Below are 22,258 nucleotides of genomic sequence, written 5' to 3' on the forward strand. Positions count from 1 at the left end.
CACCTGTCAGATCCCAGAGAAACATAAAGTTCATTTCTGCAAAGAGGATGATCATCACATCTGCTCATCTAAAGCAACAGAAATGAGTCCTTCATCTGAGAGAAATGAAGAGAGAGTTTTTGCAGTGAGCATCAGTAATGTGAGCGTGAGAGATGCTGGAGTTTACTGGTGTGGAGCAGAAACCAGAGACACACATTTGACTTTCATCTCCCTGACCACCAAAATTCAGCTCAACCTCATCAGTGAGTGAATCCAGATGATTTCATTGTAGTAAATACAGTATATTCAGAATCATGTGTGTTAAATGTCTGTGTTTGTTTGTTTGCAGTGGCTCCAGTAGTGAGACGTGAAGGAGAATCTGCTGAGATCATCTGCCCTTATGATTCAATCTATAAATCAAAGTCAAAGTCTCTCTGTAAGGGGAAGTGCTCCACTAGAGATAGAAATACTCTCAATGAAGAGAAAGAGACCAAGACTGACAGATTGACTCTGAATGATGACGCCACTGCAAGTGTCTTCACTGGGACCATCACTGGACTGACAGCAGAGGATGCTGGGAAATACTGGTGTGCAGTGACATTAGAGAGAGACGTGAATTATCTTTACACTCATCTGATCGTCATCATGAACGAGGGTAAGGAAGGTTTATCATCTGAATATGTGAAACTATGGCTGTGAATTGATGTTCTTATATTTCTAATCATTTCCAGAGCTGAACTTGACTAAGTATGAAGGAGACGACATGTCAATCCAGTGCAAACATCATGATGAACATCAGAAACTCTTCTGCAAAGCACATGAACCCTCCATGTGTGTGAAGGATGGAGTTTCATTGGAGACGATCAGAGATGATCGATTCTCTTTCAGTGATGAAGCTTCTACTGGAGTCTTTACTGTAAACATCACTGATCTGAGAGAAGAGGATTCTGGGATATACTGGTGTGGAGCTCACATCATCACTAAAGTGCATTTAACTGTCAACAAGGATAAGAATAAAGGTAAGAGTTTAATTTATTTGTATTGTCAAATATGAACGCTTGAACAATCACTCAGTCTGACTTTAATATACATTATTGCTTTTGTTGCTCTTAAATTGGATGCACTGAAACTTCTGTTCTATTATTTCATTCAACTAAGTAGATATTAATATAATAATTTATCCTCACTAGATAAAATTATTGACCTATACTGCACATTTGTTCTGTCACCAAAACAAATTCCTTGTATGTGCAAACATATAAAGCTCTTTCTGATTCTGACATCTGGATCTCTGGATTTTTATGGCACTTTATTCCAAACCTGTATTCTTTATGTATTTTCCAAGTTTTGAGTGTTTTCGTGATTCCTGATAATCTCATATAGAAAAATTCCATATACTTCCTCTATTGCTTATGAAAACTTTGCATCTCATTTTCTGACATTGCTCAGGGGGTGCACAGGAGGTGTTTAGTGTTTGTGGTGAAGAGGGTGTTTTCATTTCATGTCAAAACCACAGAAATGAGCTGAAGGTTCAGAGTCTCAGGTTAATGTGACTGTGAAGAATTAACGGTCTTTATTCAGGAAACCCACAGTGAGACTAGAGGTCGACTGATATGGGTTTTTCTCTGGCCGATGCCGATATATGCTGCCAATATTTTTTTGGCCGATTTTCTTTTTTCCCCCTTCATCTCAAAAAATCTTACAGTTAAGTAATAAGAAGTGATACAGAAAATTGCTTGAAAATAAACATTTATTGAACAACATAAACCTCTCCAATCAGTGCACTTGTATAATTTAAATAAAAAAGAAATAATGTATTCATAAATATTAAATACACAAAACAGGTAATCAAAAATCTAGACCATGTCAAATACACCTAGTAGTAGCATAATTGATAGTAATAATACATGGCTCAACTTTTTAAGCACCTTCTCAAAACTGCTCTGAAACATGCTTTTTGTTTATGTTTGTTGACAGACACTGCTATAAGTCAAAAGGCCATAATGTAAGTGATAACAAAAATGAAAGAGTTCACTCATATTACACAGCCTGCTTCTCATAACTGCTTAAAAGTGCACTGGTCACGAGCGATGACGTCGTGGAGGCTATGTCCAACCCACAGACACATTTAATGAGGAAAGTTAACATCCACGTTTCAGCCTTAAGTTTCGCCTGAATTGCACGTGTTTCTACTTTCACATGCAAATGACTTGTTGCACTTATGAAAAGCATGGTCGGCATCAATTCTAGTAGGCTACAGTGTAATTATGCTTTCAAAACAGTCTGTTTTCCCCTGCCGTCTTTAGTTGAAGCTGTGTGTGAACAAGGCACGGCTGCAGAGTCTGAGTTATGCCACTTTTCCACTGAATTTACCTGGAACAATTTGTCCCAGGAACTTTTTTCCCCCAGACCTGTTGCTGTCTGCGTTTCCATCGCGATCTAAAGTTCTGTGAAGATTAAGTCCGGTAACGTAGGACTGCGTGAAACTTTCCATTTCGTCCTCCACATATAAGTTTAATAAAGCCTGAACCTCATCGTCGGTCCATCGGTCATATTTTTAAACTCCACGATTCGAATAGCAAACAACTCTTACTGCACGCACCGCAGACTTTAAAAATGGTGGTTGAAATAAAATTCCGCATGGAGTCAACCAATCAAAATGCTGTGTGAACTTAACCAATCAGCATGTTCAGCACCCTTGTCCCACCCCCGAAAGTTCCAGAACTTTGGAAAAGTACTACCTAGCGAGCAGGTGCTTTCTGAGGGGGAAATTTTTACCTTCATTTAGACCCTGGTTCCTGCGGTCAAAACACACGAGTACCACCCCAAAGTCCCTAGTTCCTGGGGAAAGTTCCTGCGGTGGAAACGCGGCTTTACTCCGTCTCACACGCAGCCTCAGAGGAGGAGAAATTCTCCGGTAATGTACAGAAACAGAATTGATAACGTTGGAGCTCATCTATACAGTGCAGGCTACTATAATAATTTAGACGCTGGACTCATTACCAGGTTTTGGTACCCGTGCCTACCTGTGGCCTAAACTACAGCTGGTTGAAGGCTCGCACAGCCCGTCTGCGTGCAGCCCAATTTTTGAGACCGCGAGGACGGTCCGTGTACAACAGCGCATGTGCGAGTGATTTGAGCGCTTGAAAACAGCAGTCCACTAGGAGTATAGGCTACTTTGAAAGGCTCACATGCTCAGCTGTGCGCAAGATGCAGCAGATCATGGAAAATGAAGTACATCCGAGCCTTTATGCCAGTGGAATGGCAATCTGCTTGCCACAAGAGGCAGCGTCACGTGTTCGACAACAACATTTAGCTGCTCGCAGATGCACCTGCCTATTAATCAGCCTAATTTGCAGCACAATTTGCCGATGCCGATTAATTAAAAAATAATTAAAAAAGAGTTCATTCGGTTGACCTCTAAGTGGGACACATGAGACTCAACAGAGACAGATGAAGAACATGTTTTATGTGTAGGTCTGCAGAAGAGAGACTAAAATGTGCAAATTTTCCCCATAAATAGTCAATTGAACGTATTTCCTAATGTGTGAATGTTGATTAACTGTTTTATTTTCAGATTCCTCCATGATCATCATTATTTGTGTGTGTGTGATTCTGCTGCTGATTGGTGGATTCACTCTGACTGTGTGTAAATTAAGACACAAGAGACGAGGTTTGATCATTTATTATCTGTTGAAACAAATTAATAATTAGTTATTGTAGTGTTTCTGAACTGCTTGAATCTTCTGACTGTCAGCAGCAGTAAAATCTCACTGACTCAATGAGTTTCTGTCTCAGATGCTGCTGTTTGTCTCCAGTTTGATCTAGTTTGTCTTTCTCTTACTGATCGATTCATTTTGTTTTGGGTTATTAGGAAGAACCTCGACATCAGACAAGAGAAAGAGGAAGAAAAATATAATGGTGAGTCAGAGTGTGTGTATGTTTGTAGAAATATTGTGCTTATGAGATTTTCTCGTTTCATTGTACGTTTTCTCTCTATTTTCTCCATGTTCAGTCATTATGTGCAGACAGCAGACGTGATTCTCTCACAGATCCTGGATCAGCTCCTGATGATTTACCCACAATCCCCTCTGATGAGCTCCTGTATGCGTCTGTCAGTTTCCAGAAGCATGAAGAGTCTCTCAGTGACGCTACAGTCTCCTTCAGTAAGGACCAGATTCACTCTGATTACGCCACGGTCAGTCACCGCATGAGACTCAACTAACTCACTTATAACAGATCACAGATCAGCACACTTTACTAACAGTATTGCTTACGTTTACAGTTCATTGATAAAAATCTCTTTATAATCCATAATTTAGTGTTAAACAGATGTTTTATTGATCAGGGTCGTTCAGTCTGTTGAATCATGAGACATTTTATAGTTTCTGCTGCTGATCATGTTTCTTCTTTCACATGTTTAAAATAGCAGGTGTGTCAGAGGTTTACTGGTGTGTGTACAGAGTTTGTCATCTCAGTTTATCTGAGGGTGTGATAAAAACAGGAAATAAAACCACTGAGTGACACTTATAGAATAAACTGTAAAGTTTCCACTCCAAATACAGAGACACGTACAGTTATTAAAGTCTCTTTAACAGCAGCTGTTTAAATGTTTTCTCTTTCTCGTCTCTCTGAATATTGATTCTCTTTGACCTGCTTTTGTTTTGTACATGCAAGAGACTTTTGCTGATGTTGTTTTTAGTTCATTCATGCTCTGTTGGAACTGAGGTCATTTTTTCTGATGTAAGAGTTTTACTGTATAATAATATATTTTATTCATTTAAAAAATAAACATTTATATTTTCTGCTTATTCCTTGTTTGATGCCCAAAGCTGTTATTTAAAGTTGTAGAATCAGAGAGATTATTTACACTGTTTTTTACATTACATTATATAAATGCCAGCAGCCATAACTCCCTGTAGCCCAAGACTGGTTGCCCACTGAAGCTAGGCAGGGCTGAACCTGGTCAGTACCTGGATGGGAGACCTCCTGGGAAAACCAGGTTGCTGCTGGAGGTGTTAGTGAGGCCAGCAGGGGGTGCTCATCCTGTGGTCTGTGTGGGTCCTAACGCCCCAGTATAGTGATGGGGACACTATACTGTCAAAAAGCACCGTCCTTCGGATGAGACGTTAAACCGAGGTCCTGACTCTCTGTGGTCGTTAAAAATCCCAGGATGTCCTTCGAAAAGAGTAGGGGTCTAATTTGCCCATTGGCCTCTGTCCATCATGACCTCCTAATCATCCCCATACACTGATTGGCTTCATCAGTATGTCTCCTCTCCACCAATAAGCTGGTGTGTGGTGGGCGTTCTGGCACAATATGGCTGCTGTCGCTTCATCCAGGTGGTGCTGCACATCGGTGGTGGTTGAGGAGATTCCCTCTTCCATGTAAAGCGCTTTGAGTACCCAGAAAAGCACTATATATTTATATATATAAAAGCACTATATAATTTTGTCAAACATTGTCATGGCATTGACTTATACATGAAACTTTCTGTCTCAAAGTTTCTCACGAGCGCTGGAGGTGTTGTTTGTGTTGGCGTGATGAACAGGCTGTTTTTTTCCGTCCAGCTCAAAGCCACAGAAAACTGGTGAAGGTTCAGGGTCTCAGTTCAGTTTAATTAAACAGACTTACTCAGGAAACCCACAGTGAGACACATGAGACTGAACAGAGAGAGACAGAAGATCAACATCCATTGTGAGCAGAAGACAATAAAGACCAAGAGCTGATCGTTCACTAATTCACCTCCAACATTTACTGAGAGTGATGAACTTTTCTTATTAAAAATAAATAATAATAATAAAAAAATCCTTGTGGGAATTGATAATGTCTTTAATAGTTCTTTAAATGTCATGCATTTATATTGTTAGTATATTTATGTCAACACCACTTTAAACAAGTAACATCTTCAAGATTTACTTTGAATTTCATTGTTTTATTAAGATTTTTTCATCACTTTCTTTCTGGTCCAATTCTAAACATCAGCATATCTTTGTATGGCAGTAACAGTGAGAGTCGTATGATGCATTTTTGAATTAATTTTGAATTCAGCCCAACCAAAAAGTTTTTTAACCTAGTTTTTTTTTTTTTTTTTAACTAGGATGAAGAGACTTGCTTGTAAGTGTCTCAGGTCTTTGTGTTCACAGTGTTGTTTGATACTGTGGTCAATGTGATAAAGATAAACAGCGTGAGATGCTCTTCAGCTCGTGGTTTTCTTTTGCTCTATTTATCTTTTGTTGGTCAAATCAAAAAACCCTTCAGCCTCCTGCAGGTGTGATAAAAAAGGAAATGTTTATCTTAGTAATGATGGACACAGACTTTCCACTCCATAAAAAGATGCTGTGAATTTATTTAATATCTGAAAATAATATTATTATTTATAATATATCCCAGCTATTCAGAATCCTATTAATCTATTCTGCTCCAAATGGTTTTAGTCAGATCAACTAAACATATTTGCTAGAGGGAGCTGAAATCTCAAAACTGTATTTGTTAATAATCCAAACCAACTGCAGTCATAAATAAGTGTTCATTATAAAAGATCTGCTTGCTTTTCAAATGTTAAAAGTACAACTGTTCAGATCTCTTTAATTTCTGTAGCACTGATACATTTTACATTGTTTGATATTTGCATTCAACTTTATTCTGTGATAAGACAAACAAACTCAGGAGAAAAAATATGAATCAACACTGCATTGCATGTGTCTGACTATGTATTTTATTCACGGTGACACACAGAACCTTCTCTTCTTATTTAGATTATAAATATTCAGTCATTACACGACAACATACACCCGAGAGCCAATGAGATTTAAGCGCAGTTTCTACTCCTCCCTTTTCTCCTTATATGGAGCTGAGCGCTGCGCTTCCGTTTGAATGAAAACAAAGTTCGCGGGTGAATCAAAATTTGAGCTGACAGATCAGAGAAGAAGATTTTCTGTGAGTAATCAATTACATTTAGATCTGTTCCTCACACAAAGCTGATTTATGTATTCAGAACACTTAAAAAACACCACGAAGCGTATGAATGACTTTTATGGTACTTTATTTGATCTTGACAGCAGTGCTTTAACTAACGGTCGCGCTGAGGCTCGTGAATCTCACAATATCTTTACAGATTCAAACAACACTGTTACTGACTGTGATAAATTATGAAATGCCTCATGATACAGTGTATACATTAGTATATTAAACATTTTACTCTAAAACTTGTGAAATATAAAAAGGACTCGAACATTAGGCCTATATCAAACTATATGTACACTTTCTGAAAGAAATGTGAATACTGCATGCGAAACTTGCCCCCACAATGCAATGGGATGATTGCCAGGTCTTTAAAAATTTGTTAAATTATATAATTAACTCTTTCCATATATAGATTTTTTTAAGCACACTGCAACCTTTCAGAAACACGATTAAAACTACCATTTTGTGAAATTCCTTAGTTTCATTTAAATAGAGACAACAAAAACATTGAACTAATACATGGTCTGAAAAGATTTCTTGAGAGCATCAACTTGTCTGAGACTGAAAACACAAACACAAATGTCTTATTCACACCTCTGGCTCCATCTAGTGGTAAATATGTGTTAATGCCTGTTAAACTTGTTGGTTTTTGTAAACAGTCTTTGTGTAGGTTATGGTGTGGTAGTTGATAGAGTAGATGCTTGTTTCTTATTCTTCTGTTCTGAATAATTGTAACTGATTGACATTATGACACTGATTTACACACCTGTGAATTTGCAATGAAAGAGTCAATCTGGAGGAATTAAAAACCGGCATAATATTTGATAATTACATGGACTCATTGTTCATGTAGATGTTTTTAAAATCAAAGTTAAAGAAGAAGGAAGCAGATGAAGTCAAGTCTCAGCATTTCACTCTTTGTTCAGTTTGTGTTGTTAAACTGTCATCAGTGATGCTGAAGTTTGATTGACAGCTGCTGTCCGTGGTGCTGAATCCACAGCTGCCTGTTAAAGAGACAGAAGCAGCAATCAGACTCAGACTTCAGCTGATGAGCCTCTGATGATCTGAGGAGTGAAAGACCAGAAACACTGCAGACACAATGAGATGTTCAGATCTGAATACATTTGCCTTCTAAGGCTACGTTCACACTGTCAGTCCAAATCCGATTATTTGTGTATCCGATTGGAATCTGATCTGAAACTATTGACTGACCTCCACATTGTGTATCAACTGTTCAGATGTGATTTGTGTGTCCATCCCACTCTTTCGTTAACAGGAATATCTGCATTGGTTTCTATGGCAGTGATGTTGTGTTGGTAAGTATACACCAAAAACAACAACAACAAATGCAACATGGAGAGGTTTGCAATACAGATGTTGTCTTATTTACAACATGACATTGTGCAGACTTTCAGCATGTTTTCTATAACAACATCTGATGTTTACGTTTTACATGGTGTGAGAAAATCACATAAAGTATACGCAAAATCAGATCAGAGCATTCAGACTGAAACGGATTTACAGAAATTCGATTTGAATAGGATTTCAAACCACATATGAATGTAGCTCGAAATGGATTTGGAAAAATTGCATTTCATGTTATTTTTTGCCATTAGCACATGCTAAATCTGACTGGATTCCAATCGGATATGCACAAAAATAGGATTTGGACTGACAGTCTGAGCATAGTGTATTGACAAATCAGACACGATTATTGTCATATTTAACAAATAATCTGTAAAACTCATTCTGAGGCTTGTGGGACCCTCCCCCACGGACCAGCCTGTGCAAGAGCCTCAGTTACCATGGCCCATCAGAAAAGGCTTAATAGCCCCGAAGTATGTGACCACGTGGAAAAGCAGAGGCAAAGAGACCAATAGCCCTCAAAACAGACTTTCCTGCATTAATTTATAGATGATCTGATCTATAAATGAACATGCTTCCCAGGACATTGTGTTTTTAGGATTATGATTGTTTTGCAGCATCTTTTGTATGATATTTTGTGTTAGGCATATTTTAGGATAAGAACCAATGGCTAACATAAACTCACCTATACAAAGTTTGGTGTCTCTGAGTTTGTATTTTGAAGACTTAAATGATCGTGTATATGATATATTGATACCTGTGCAACATATCAGTATTACAAGAATCTTTAATAGGTTCTTCTCCATCTGTAACCAATCCAGTTACATGCACACGATCTGCTCAAGGCAATGTATCGTAAATTCTCCTGTCGGGAGCTCATATATGATTGGTCCACTGATGCAGAGGAGGAATGGCCAGCACCCGACCTTAAAAGCCAGCGCACAATGCTCCTCCCTCTCTCTTGCTGATACGACCGAAACTGCATCGGTGAGGGCTTCTGCCTGCCTATTGATTACAACTTTGGACCGAACCATCAAGGATTTCTCCTCAGCCTGCAGATCCGATGCTCCTCAACAGCTAAAGGCATTTTGCAAGTATCGTAGATTTGAACACTAAACAGCGATTTAGTATTAATTTGTGAACCCCCTTTGTTAGCAAAGGTGCTTTATTACTGAGAAAACTGATGGTCTTTTCCAGCTTGTTTGATTCTTCTTCCTAGCTCCATTTCCTTTTCCCACTTCTGGTTTCACTCATTTTACCCATGTACGTGTGACTTGTGTGTATGTATGTGTTTGTTAGTTTAGTTATGTGTTTGTGATTTAGTTAATAAAACTTGTGCACAATACATATTTGGTTCTGACTCACTGTCTGCAATAAATTGTCTCATAAATGATTTAGATCTTATTACCAGCTCTAAGTGCTGTAAATGCTAAGAAAGACTTATTTTTCTATGGCCATGAAAAATACCCTTCTCTTAGAATTAATAATCAATACTCAATGTTCACAGAATGAAACTGATTGATTGATTGTAATTTTAATGTAGTTACATCAAGTTAATCTGATTAACTGATACAAATATTCATAATTAATCATAATTAATAATCATGTGAATAATTATTCATATTTCCCCTTTAAGCTAATATCGCTACAGTAGTCTTAGAGCACAAGTTACAACAGTGATGGAAGTTCATTTGGCCACAGGATCTGCTTCTTATTTGGATCAATGTAAACTTAAACTTATGATATTATTTTTATAGGCATGAAGTATTTAACCTGCAAGTCAAATCATGCCTGTTTCCTCCTAATAAAAAACTGTTAGTTTCTTACAGCTGATAAAGATTGTGGATCAGCCTTTGTAACTCAATGTGTGAATTATGTCAGTTAACCTTTCATTTTAAATTATTTTAATCCTAAAACTGCCTTTGTAAGTTTACTGAAGCCCCCTATAGATATACAGTGGGTACAGAAAGTATTCAGACCCCCTTAAATTTTTCACTCTTTGTTATATTGCAGCCATTTGCTAAAATCATTTAAGTTATTTTTTTTTTCTCATTAATGTACAAACAGCACCCCATATTGACAGAAAAACACAGAATTGTTGACATTTTTGCAGATTTATTAAAAAAGAAAAACTGAAATATCATATGGTCCTAAGTATTCAGACCCTTTGCTGTGACACTCATATATTTAACTCAGGTGCTGTCCATTTCTTCTGATCATCCTTGAGATGGTTCTACACCTTCATTTGAGTCCAGCTGTGTTTGATTATACTGATTGGACTTGATTAGGAAAGCCACACACCTGTCTATATAAGACCTTACAGCTCACAGTGCATGTCAGAGCAAATGAGAATCATGAGGTCAAAGGAACTGCCTGAAGAGCTCAGAGACAGAATTGTGGCAAGGCACAGATCTGGCCAAGGTTACAAAAAAAATTTCTGCTGCACTTAAGGTTCCTAAGAGCACAGTGGCCTCCATAATCCTTAAATGGAAGACGTTTGGGACGACCAGAACCCTTCCTAGAGCTGTCCGTCCGGCGAAACTGAGCTATCGGGGGAGAAGAGCCTTGGTGAGAGAGGTAAAGAAGAACCCAAAGATCACTGTGGCTGAGCTCAAGAGATGCAGTCGGGAGATGGGAGAAAGTTGTAGAAAGTCAACCATCACTGCAGCCCTCCACCAGTCGGGGCTTTATGGCAGAGTGGCCCGATGGAAGCCTCTCCTCAGTGCAAGACACATGAAAGCCCGCATGGAGGACTCCAAGATGGTGAGAAATAAGATTCTCTGGTCTGATGAGACCAAGATAGAACTTTTTGGCCTTAATTCTAAGCGGTATGTGTGAAGAAAACCAGGCACTGCTCATCACCTGTCCAATACAGTCCCAACAGTGAAGCATGGTGGTGGCAGCATCATGCTGTGGGGGTGTTTTTCAGCTGCAGGGACAGGACAACTGGTTGCAATCGAGGGAAAGATGAATGCGGCCAAGTACAGGGATATACTGGACGAAAACCTTCTCCAGAGTGCTCAGGACCTCAGACTGGGCCGAAGGTTTACCTTCCAACAAGACAATGACCCTAAGCACACAGCTAAAATAACGAAGGAGTGGCTTCACAACAACTCCATGACTGTTCTTGAATGGCCCAGCCAGAGCCTTGACTTAAACCCAATTGAGCATCTCTGGAGAGACCTAAAAATGGCTGTCCACCAACGTTTACCATCCAACCTGACAGAACTGGAGAGGATCTGCAAGGAGGAATGGCAGAGGATCCCCAAATCCAGGTGTGAAAAACTTGTTGCATCTTTCCCAAAAAGACTCATGGCTGTATTAGATCAAAAGGGTGCTTCTACTAAATACTGAGCAAAGGGTCTGAATACTTAGGACCATGTGATATTTCAGTTTTTCTTTTTTAATAAATCGGCAAAAATGTCAACAATTCTGTGTTTTTCTGTCAATATGGGGTGCTGTGTGTACATTAATGAGAAAAAAAAAATGAACTTAAATGATTTTAGCAAATGGCTGCAATATAACAAAGAGTGAAAAATTTAAGGGGGTCTGAATACTTTCCGTACCCACTGTATGTAAATTATACTGTCGCCCTCTAGTGGAAGATTTAAATAACTCTGATCAATTATCTTCAGTGTCATTTGTCCTTATATAGAGAAGATGAAACCTGTATGATCTCTCAGTATCAGACACTGTAACCTCCACTAGGTGGCGCTCTTTCAGTGTGATTAATGTAATATTCAGTCAGTGCTGATGGTGGGAGGGGCCAGTAAAGCTGCTCATTACTGATAAAGAGCTGAATAAAGAGGAAGTAACTAAAGCAGACAGATGTAGAGACAGAGAGATTCACACAGAGAACATTCAGCATAAAGAAGACTGAACTCAACTCACAATGAAGATCCTCCTCATCTTCTTCACTTTCTACCTGATCTCAGGTCAGAGCTTTTCTCTTTCATCACTGCAGTAATGATGCTGTTTTCTGTTCATGAGGTTTCTGATCACAGTATCAATCTGATTGACAGGTGCAGTGAGATGCTTTAGAGTCACTGGATATTCTGGAGGAAGTCTTCTTGTTGATTCTGGGGAGGTTTGGTTCAGTCACTCTGCTAAATATATGGCCAAATTACCTGAGTGGAGAACAATAATAAATGATATAAAACATGATAAATGGATTAATGAAGGACGATTCACACTGTTTCGAAGCAATGAGGAAAAACTCATGATCTACATTAGAGATTTAAATCAACAAGATGCTGGAAGATACCGGATTAGTGTTATTGACCAGCAGTACATTGATATGATTTTGAATGTGGAAGAAGGTCAGTCATTTTAAGATAAAAGTCTTTGTGTGGTAAAACTACTGATCATTTCATAGCTTTTATATTTATAAAATATATTTCTTTATTTTTGAATTACAGATTCCTGTTGTAACGCGTCAAAGAGGGTGATGGTGAATATTGGAGAAACTGCCACATTCAGCTGTGAATATTCACATAATCGTATTAATGATTCCAAGATCATATTCAAAGAAGGAAAAGATTCCATTGAGACGATTTACAGCACATGGAAGAACAAAGAAAGATTCAGTATTTCTGATGACAGATATAATAAACTCATGACTGTGAGAATTACTGCTGTGAGACCAGATGATGGAGGAGTTTATTTATGTGGAGTTTGGATCAGAGAACAATCGTACAGTTACTCCATTATTAATGCTGTTCATCTACATATTATCAGTAAGTAAAAAAAAAAAAAAAACCTCAATAAAATCTGGCAAAAATACAGTTTGTCTTTTAGATTTAATTGTGATTGACAGCTAAAGTGGGCGTGTCTAGAGTGAGCGGACACTCATGAGGTCGTATGATGATCAAGTGTGAACATCCTCAATACAAAACCAAGACAAAATACATCTGTAAAGAATCAGATGGATGTTCAGAGAGGAAGAATCCATGTATATAAAAAATTTTATTCTGGTTTTAACATAATTTCTCTTGGTTTACAGATGCAACGTTTGTGACTAAATCTGCTCATCTTGGTGAAGAAGTCAACATCATCTGTCAGATCCCAGAGGAACATAAAGTTCATTTCTGCAAAGAGGTTGATGATCACATCTGCCAGATAGTGAAAACAACTACAGTGACAGAAATTAATGGTTCATCTGAGAGAAATGTGAGAGTTTTTACAGTGAGCATCAGTAATGTGAGCGTGAGAGATGCTGGAGTTTACTGGTGTGGAGCAGAAACCAGAGACACACATTTAATCTCCCTGACCACCAATATTCATCTCATTCTCATCAGTGAGTGAATTCAGATGATTTCATTGTAGTAAATACAGTATATTCAGAATCATGTGTGTTAAATGTCTGTGTTTGTTTGTTTGCAGTGGCTCCAGTAGTGAGACGTGAAGGAGAATCTGCTGAGATCATCTGCCCTTATGATTCAATCTATAAATCAAAGTCAAAGTCTCTCTGTAAGGGGAAGTGCTCCACTAGAGATAGAAATACTCTCAATGAAGAGAAAGAGACCAAGACTGACAGATTGACTCTGAATGATGACGTGACTGCAAGTGTCTTCACTGGGACCATCACTGGACTGACAGCAGAGGATGCTGGGAAATACTGGTGTGCAGTGACATTAGAGAGAGACGTGAATTATCTTTACACTCATCTGATCGTCATCATGAACGAGGGTGAGGAAGGTTTATCATCTGAATATGTGAAACTATGGCTGTGAATTGATGTTCTTATATTTCTAATCATTTCCAGAGCTGAACTTGACTAAGTATGAAGGAGACGACATGTCAATCCAGTGCAAACATCATGATGAACATCAGAAACTCTTCTGCAAAGCACATGAACCCTCCATGTGTGTGAAGGATGGAGTTTCATTGGAGACGATCAGAGATGATCGATTCTCTTTCAGTGATGAAGCTTCTACTGGAGTCTTTACTGTAAACATCACTGATCTGAGAGAAGAGGATTCTGGGATATACTGGTGTGGAGCTCAAATCACCACTAAAGTCAACCTCACTGTTAAAAAGAGTAAGATAGTTTATTGTTTCTGCATTGTCTTTGGGACAGATTTAAATATTCAGATATCGACACTTGAACAATCACTCATGTTTGGATCTACCAATGTGGCAATGGGGCTCACTAAGAAAACACACTAAGGAAAAGCATTGCCACCAAAGCATTCAGTATTCCAATATATAAAATATGAATTTAAGCATCGAACATGATTTTTTTTTCAGCAGTGGTAAATGTGATGAGATAAAAACACTGTACCATGAAATAGTGGTAAAAAAACTATTGTATATCTATTTATTTAGTTGTCCTCGTGGAACATGCACACCAAATGTTTTCTAAAGAGTATCACAACTGGAGGCTTCCTGAGGCACTGTAAACACTGCTGTAAAATCTTGTTCATTCTTTGCCTAGCACCGCACTGTGGCCGTCCACTGCCTGTGTGTGTGCTTCAAAGGCGTTTAAAGTTGACACAAATGCCAGTTTACTATTTTCTGAATGTTTTCATGCTATCAAACTTCAATCTAGTTTTACTTTTTATGTCAAACATGTCTTAGAAAGATTTAAAGATTGTTTTAGGAGGATGTGGAAACACATTGAGGATGTTTAAAGAAAACATCTCGGTTACTGTTGTAACCTCCATTCCCTGATGGAGAGAACGAGACATGGTGTCGAATGCTGACACTAGGAGTTGCACCTCGGTCAGGGCATACCACAACAGACTGTAGGAAGATTCTTGGGAAGTGAACAGGTCTACCTGTGCTCTGCTGAATCGACTCAAGATCAGTCTCCACTCTCCTCGGAGTGACACTTGTCATGACAGTGCGTTTACTAGTTGCTGTGTTGTCCATCTGCACCAACACATGCTTGCCCTGAATCAATGGCTGAAACCTCCATAGGTCCAGCAGTGCTGCCAGCAACTCAAGGCAATTGATTTGCCAGCACAGTCAAGGTCTCATGCAGGAGCCCCCCAGCCTGACTTGGAGGCAACATCAGGCGTGGACACTTGTTCTAAGGCAACCCCTGCCTGTAGAAATGCAAGGTCTGTCCAAGCACTGAACGTACGGCGTCAGATCTGCGTGATGGCCTTGCCCATCTTGGGACTTCAATCCAAGCTGTGTTACTGGATGCCATATGTCCCAGGAGCCTCTGAAATTGTTTCAGTTGAGCCGCTGTTTTCCCCTGAACGTCTTCAAGCACTTCAGCACAGACTGGGCTTGTTCACTTGTGAGACACGTTGTGATATTTATTGAGTGAGCTATAATCAGCCAGTAATCAAGATAATTGAGAATTCGGATGCCCACTTCCCTTAATGGCGCAAGGGCACCCTTTACGACTTTCATGAAGATGCATGGTGACAGGGACAGCACAAAAAAGAGGACTTTGTACTGATATGCCTGACCCTCAAAAGCAAACTGAAGAAATGGTCTGTGTCGAGGTAAAATCAAGACATGGAAGTACTCATCCTAAAGGTATATCGCAGTAAACCAGTCATATTAGTGAATACATGTCAGAACGTGCCTCTGCGTCAACATCTTGAGAGGAAAGCATGTGCAGGGCCCGATTTGGAAAATGCAGGTCTAGGATTGGTCTCAACCCACTGCTTTGGTATGATGAAGTAAGGGCTGTAAAAATCCTTCTTCATCTCGGCTGGAGGGGCAGGTGGATTTGCATGCTTCGCAAGAGGACTGCAATTTCCAGGGGTGCAAACTTGTCACCTTTTGGCAGATTTTGTTTTGTTTACCATCCAATAAAATGCACCAGACAAACTGTTATTTTTGGGTTTACCAGCTTATAGATTCCTTGTATTCTGTGTACACAGTATATTTAACTTTTTTCTGCTCAAAATTTCAAAAACAAAACAGTTTTGTGGAGTACCTACCGTAACTAGTATTTTCTCAAACAGCATCAGGTATAAATGTGATCTTAATTATTTTTCTATATATATTATTTGATTAATCAACTTTATATCGTTTCAATGGGTTTTTGATTCATATCAAGTTTATCACCTACCTTAATTCAATAACCACACATTAAAATCACAAGATATTTCGAATATACCCACTTTATACAGAGCTGAAGGTTCAGAGTCTCAGTTTAGCTTGGCTGTGAAGAATTAAAGGACTTTATTCAGGAAACTCACAATAAGACTCAACAGAGGCAGAAACAGAGATGAAGTAGAACATGTTTGTTGATCTGCAGAATAGAAACTAAAGTACATTTACAATTCATTCAGCCACAAGAAATAGACAAGCATCAATTAAGTTTTAGTGCACTATATTCATAGTCTGAAGCCATTGCATAGCTTAATGTGAGGGACAGATGAATATTTACATTGTTAAATTAATCATCAGATAAATTTCATAATCCTGACAGCCCTACTGAACACGCATCTTTTTCATCAACACTTGACCCATTAAAGGGTTAGTTCACCCAGAAATGAAAATAATGTCATTACACCCGAAAGACCTTTGTTCATCTTCGTAACACAAATTAAGATATTTTTGATCAAATCCGATGGCTCATTGAGGCCTGCATTCACAGCAATGATACTTCCTCTCTCAAGATCCATAAAGGTACTAAACACATATTTAAAACAGTTCATGTGAGTTCAGTGGTTCTGCCTTAATATTATAAAGCAACGAGAATATTTTTACAATTTTACAAATACAGTTTTTTTTTTTTTTTACAATATCTAGTGATGGCCAATTTCAAAACACTGCTTCATGAAGCTTCAGAGCTTTACGAATCGAATCAGTGGTTCGGAGCGCCAAAGTCACGTGATTTCAGCAGTTTGGCGGTTTGATACGCGATCCGAATCACTGATTCGACACAAAAGATTTGTAACGCTCTGAAGCAGTGTTTTGAAATCGGCCATCACTAGATATTGTTAAAAAGTTGTTATTTTGTTTTTCTTCATTTTTGTTCCGAAGATGAATGAAGGTCTTAGGGGTGTAGAACGACATGAGGGTGAGTAATAAAAGACAGAATTTTGTCATTTATTACTCATTTATTACTCATATTACTAACCCTAACCCTAACATTTTTGGGTGAACTAACCCTTTAATAGACTAACTGGGACTAACAGCACTTGCATATTGTTGCTCTATTTCTGGTTGGATTGCTTTTGTTATTCTCTTCATTTGTAAGTTGCTTTGGATAGAAGTAAATTAAATGTAAATGTATGTATATCTCTTGGTTTCTCTTTAATGAGCACTGTGTTTATGGGTTTTTTTTCTTTCAGATTTCTCCATGATCATCATTATTTGTGTGTGTGTGATTCTGCTGCTGATTGGTGGATTCACTCTGACTGTGTGTAAATTAAGCCACAAGAGACGAGGTTTGATCATTTACTATCTGTTGAAACAAACACACACAGTTTCAGCCAATCTTATATTAATCTTAAGTACCTATAGAGTAGTGCATCCTTTATACCTCCGAAGAGTCTCTATTTTTATCAGATTTATAAAAGACAGATACAGCTGTACCAATTCTTTTCGAAAACATTCAAGCTCCTGGAGGCGTGTTGTGGGCGGAGCTAAAGAGTCACGAGCACGCAATACATCATCGCATAACTTTTGATTCACTATACGTTCGTTTTGTCTACATTATATGCACTTATAGTGCCGATTTCCAACAAAACACAGGCATCTGATGTAGTTTTACTTACCACCTGTGTTTCCGACTCATGTGTTCCCTTAACACTGGGTTCTTTGGGAAGTTTATCTTTCCCTCAGAACCAAACACTTCTTTGGTGACATTGTAGATTTTGTGGTCTAAAAACAAATCTTTCTTGAGCAAGTCCTGTGTGTGCAGCACAGATGACGACTTCCGTAACCTGAACGAAGCACATTGATGGGCGTGCTCTTGCTCTCGCTCTGGTTGATGTGTGCACACACTCTTCTGGGAGAAGTGCCCATACAAGGAATTCCGCCCTTTATGACATCATACAGGGCCATACTCAAAAAAAAACTTTCTTAAACTTATACGAACATTTCAATCTTTAACATGAGAATCCAACTCTTTAACAGTGTAAATAAATCAGAATGCATGAAATGGCTTTAGACATCCCCTTTAATAACTAGTTATATATATAGCAGCAGTGAAATCAAACTGACTCAATGAGTTTCTGTCTCATGCTGCTTTTTGTCTCTAGTCTAGTTTGTCTTTCTCTTACTGATCGATTTATTTTGTTTTGGGTACTTAGGAAGAACCTCCACATCAGACAAGAGAAAGAGAGAGGAAAATACAATGGTGAGTCAGAGTGTGTGTATGTTTACATTATATATTGTGCTGATTAGATGTTTTCTCATTTTAATGTATTTTTTCTCTCTATTTTCTCCATGTTCAGTCATTATGTGCAGACAGCAGACGTGATTCTCTCACAGATCCTGGATCAGCTCCTGATGAATTACCCACAATCCCCTCTGATGAGCCCCTTTACACGTCTGTCAGTTTCCAGAAGCATGAAGAGTCTCTCAGTGACGCTACAGTCTCCTTCAGTAAGGACCAGATTCACTCTGATTACGCCACAGTCATAAGACTCAATTCACCAAAATCTCTTTATAATCCATAATTTTGTGTTTGTCTTTATTAGAATCATTCAATGCAGTCTGTTGAATCACGAGACACTTTAAAGCAGCCGCGGCTCGACTGGGGCAGAGCCCCACCAAAATATTCATCCAAACATAGACCTCTATATACACTGAATTAATAACAAATTATAAAAAAATGAAGCGCATGGATTCGGCATGCGCTTCATTATTTCCACGTGTCGTGTGGAATAGCGTATTAAATTAATGAGATTATAAACCCTTTAGCTTAAACGTGCTCATGTGAATGGCTTTTATATACAGTAGTTCTGTTGTGTTTGTTTCATGTTTGTTTCACTGTTTTCTTCACTGGAATTCCTACATAACTTGTAACATTCTAAAACAACATTCTGACGCAATAAATACTACATTTAGGCAATTCTATGACATTCTATGCATTTGTTGTGTGTACTAAATAATGTCAATCATCGATAGATAGACATTAGAATTCTGCCAAAAGTGTTTCTGATGTGTTCAGCGATTAGGATATAAGGCTTACAAAATGTTTATCATAAACCAGCGCTAAGACCCAGAATCTGCCCTACCTAATTTATGGCCAGGAGCCGCTACTGCTTTAAAGTTATAAAATAGAAGTTGTGTCAGACATTTATTGGTGCGTGCAAAGAGTTTAGGTTATCTGAAGATGTGATTAAAACAGGAAATACAAATCTTAAGTGAAACAAAATGCACTATAAAGTTTCCACTCCAGATGCAGAAACGTGTATATTTAAAATGCAGCTTTTGATACATAAAGCCTCTTTAATAGCAGCTCTTAAACAGACACATAATACTTTTATGATGAGAAACATGATGCTTATCTGTTCATAGCTGTTAAAATGTCAGTTTTCTCTTTCTCATCTCTCTGAATATTGATTATTCCTGCTTCAGATTTGTACAAGAGTTTCTGGTTACAGAGAGATTATGAGAAAGTTTATTTTTCTGATGTAACAACTGCTTATGCCTTTACTGTAGAATCAAGTATTTTTGAAAGTATTTCCTATTATTTTTTGTGTATTGTCCAGAGCTGTTATTTAAAATCTTGCAGTCAGGGAGATTATTATTTTTTATATTATATTTGAAATGTCAAACTTTGTCATGACATGGAGTTTACTAAATCAGCATTACATAGAGGACAACTGAATGTATTTTTCGTACTGATGAAATCAACGTTACCAGATCCGAGAGAAACATCCAGAAACACAGTTTAAGATCTTAATGAACAGCATGAAAGACAATAAGTATTATTTATACTTTCTGCAAAAGAGATCTGAGTCTGAAATCTGAATGATATCATTTTTGTCTCAAAGTTTTTTTACAAATGCTGCTGGAGATGTTTTTCTGTTTGCGTGACAAATGGGCTGTTTTTCAGTCCAGCTCAAAGCCACAGATAACAATGAACAACTGAATATGAAATGTCAGTTTCTGATGTTGTGTTATGATATTATGGGTGAGATCATCATCAGACTGCAAACAGATGAGATGTGGGGAAGTGGTACAGAGTCTGTAAAGTGGTGTTTCAACTTTTACTAAAATCTTTCAAATAAAAAAAAACAGAAGTGTGATTAAGTTTAAAAAAATTCAAGGGTGTGTAATTTCAGAATAAAAATGCTGATATGTGGTGTTTCTTTACTAAGATAAAGAGACTTGCTTGTAAGTGTCGCATGTCTTTGTGTTTGCAGAGTTGTTTGATACTGTGGTCAGTGTGATAAAGATCAACATGAGATGCTCTTCAGCTTGTGGTTTTCTTTTGCTCTATGTATCTTATTTGAATCAAACCAAGAAGCCCTTTAGCCGCCTACAGGTGTGTTAAAAAAAGAAAATGTTTATCTTAGTAACTATGTATACAGACTTTCCACTACATAAGATATTCTGTGAATTTGTGTAATATATTGAAAATAAAAATATTCCATGAACTTAATTCGGTACTGACATACGGACGGATGTCAGACTGGCTGCAGATTCTGTGCATGTGTTTGTCGCCTGTCAGCACTGTCTATTTCTAGGCTTCTTGCCCTTGAAAGGTCAAATGCACACATAATTATGCCTAAATGTCCATATTGACAGTTATGTCTTAACATCAACATTTGGGACATGTGTCAGTATCATCCGTGCATTAGGCCTACAGTAGGTCTTAAAGTGAAAGCAGCCTAATACCAGCTTCTGTGTCGTTAATGTTAATCAAACTACAACAACTGGGGGAAACTGGTTCTTAAACTTAAAGCACTGTTTGTGTCTGTATCTTAATGTTGTATTTATTTGTCCTATTGCCATTTGTTTATACGTTCTTATTTTATTACTGACTGTTTACTTGATTACTTAATTACTTGGAAATGTTATACTTATATTAGGCAATTGCTTATCACTGTGGTTTTCTTATAAAATTTTGGTAATATTTCCCACACTAAGTGATCATGTTTTTAAAGCTAGATAGCACACCACTGGACTAGCCTTTGTTTGTGTGTTTTTGTAAGATACCAAAATAAACAAGATTTATGCATTTTGTTTGTTCTATTGTCATGTGTGACTATTACAAGAGCACACCACTGAACTGGAAATATGTATAGATAGTAATAATAATAATTAATAAATAAAGCTGCAATCAGCAACTTAGGGGTCAAGCACCACAGAGGCAGAATCAGGAGCTAAAAATCAAGGTAGTGAGTAAAGACATTTGGAGATGGTTTTAAGCAAAATTGATTAAATCCTATAAATAAAATCACTTGAAATGTGACATAAATGCTTATTACTTTTGATCAGTAGGTGGCACTGACACCAAATTTGTGAAGTTATAAGCAAAGAAAAAAAATTAATTCTAATATTTTGTGACCACTAGCTGGCACTGTGCTGAAACTGTACAGGTACCCTCAGGTCGTGGTTGTCATAACAGATACCAAGCTTCGTCAGAATACTCTAAAGCATTTTGGTGTGTTATTCCTCAAATTTGTTTTCATGTCAGCAAATTCTGTGGATTATCTGATTCAGTTTTTGTGAAAATCAGAGCAATAGTCTAGGAGGTGTTTGGAAAACTCATCCACACAGAGACAAAACTTGCAGGATTCATATTTAAACCCCCTTTTTGGGGTTTAATATTCACAGACACTATATCCCAATTAGAATAAAGAACTTAAGAATAAAAAAAAAAAACCTTACCATTCATAATCATCAGCTTGATCAATTTGACCCTCAGAATGAAATTGAAAGTCACACTCTTCCTCTGAGGTAAATTCTTCCAGAATTATTCCTCACTGCATCTCAAAATGATGTACATGAATCTAAGCTTGATGCATTTTTCCGAGTTGATGCGGGTGTTCGCTCTGTTGCATGGATCGCCTCA

At 37.9% G+C, this 22,258-nt stretch overlaps 1 protein-coding gene and 3 long non-coding RNA genes across 16 annotated transcripts in view; 3 read left to right on the top strand and 1 right to left on the bottom strand.

Annotated features, from left to right (window-relative positions):
• The window catches only part of LOC127508732 (uncharacterized), a 488,047-nt gene that overhangs the window by 288,719 nt on the left and 177,070 nt on the right, over positions 1-22,258 (bottom strand). The window lies entirely within an intron of this gene.
• The window catches only part of LOC127500999 (uncharacterized), a 385,015-nt gene that overhangs the window by 207,536 nt on the left and 155,221 nt on the right, over positions 1-22,258 (top strand). The gene's annotated exons all lie outside the window — the stretch shown is intronic.
• LOC127508817 (uncharacterized) overlaps positions 1-22,258 on the top strand; it is a 47,367-nt gene that overhangs the window by 444 nt on the left and 24,665 nt on the right. The window lies entirely within an intron of this gene.
• Positions 99-14,340, top strand: LOC127508757 (uncharacterized). The gene is made up of 3 exons (XR_007928918.1): positions 99-242; positions 329-634; positions 14,075-14,340. It is a non-coding gene; the product is annotated as an uncharacterized LOC127508757 (long non-coding RNA).

The sequence above is a fragment of the Ctenopharyngodon idella genome, chromosome 1 (genome assembly GCF_019924925.1).
Source record: "Ctenopharyngodon idella isolate HZGC_01 chromosome 1, HZGC01, whole genome shotgun sequence".
NCBI lineage: Eukaryota > Metazoa > Chordata > Actinopteri > Cypriniformes > Xenocyprididae > Ctenopharyngodon > Ctenopharyngodon idella.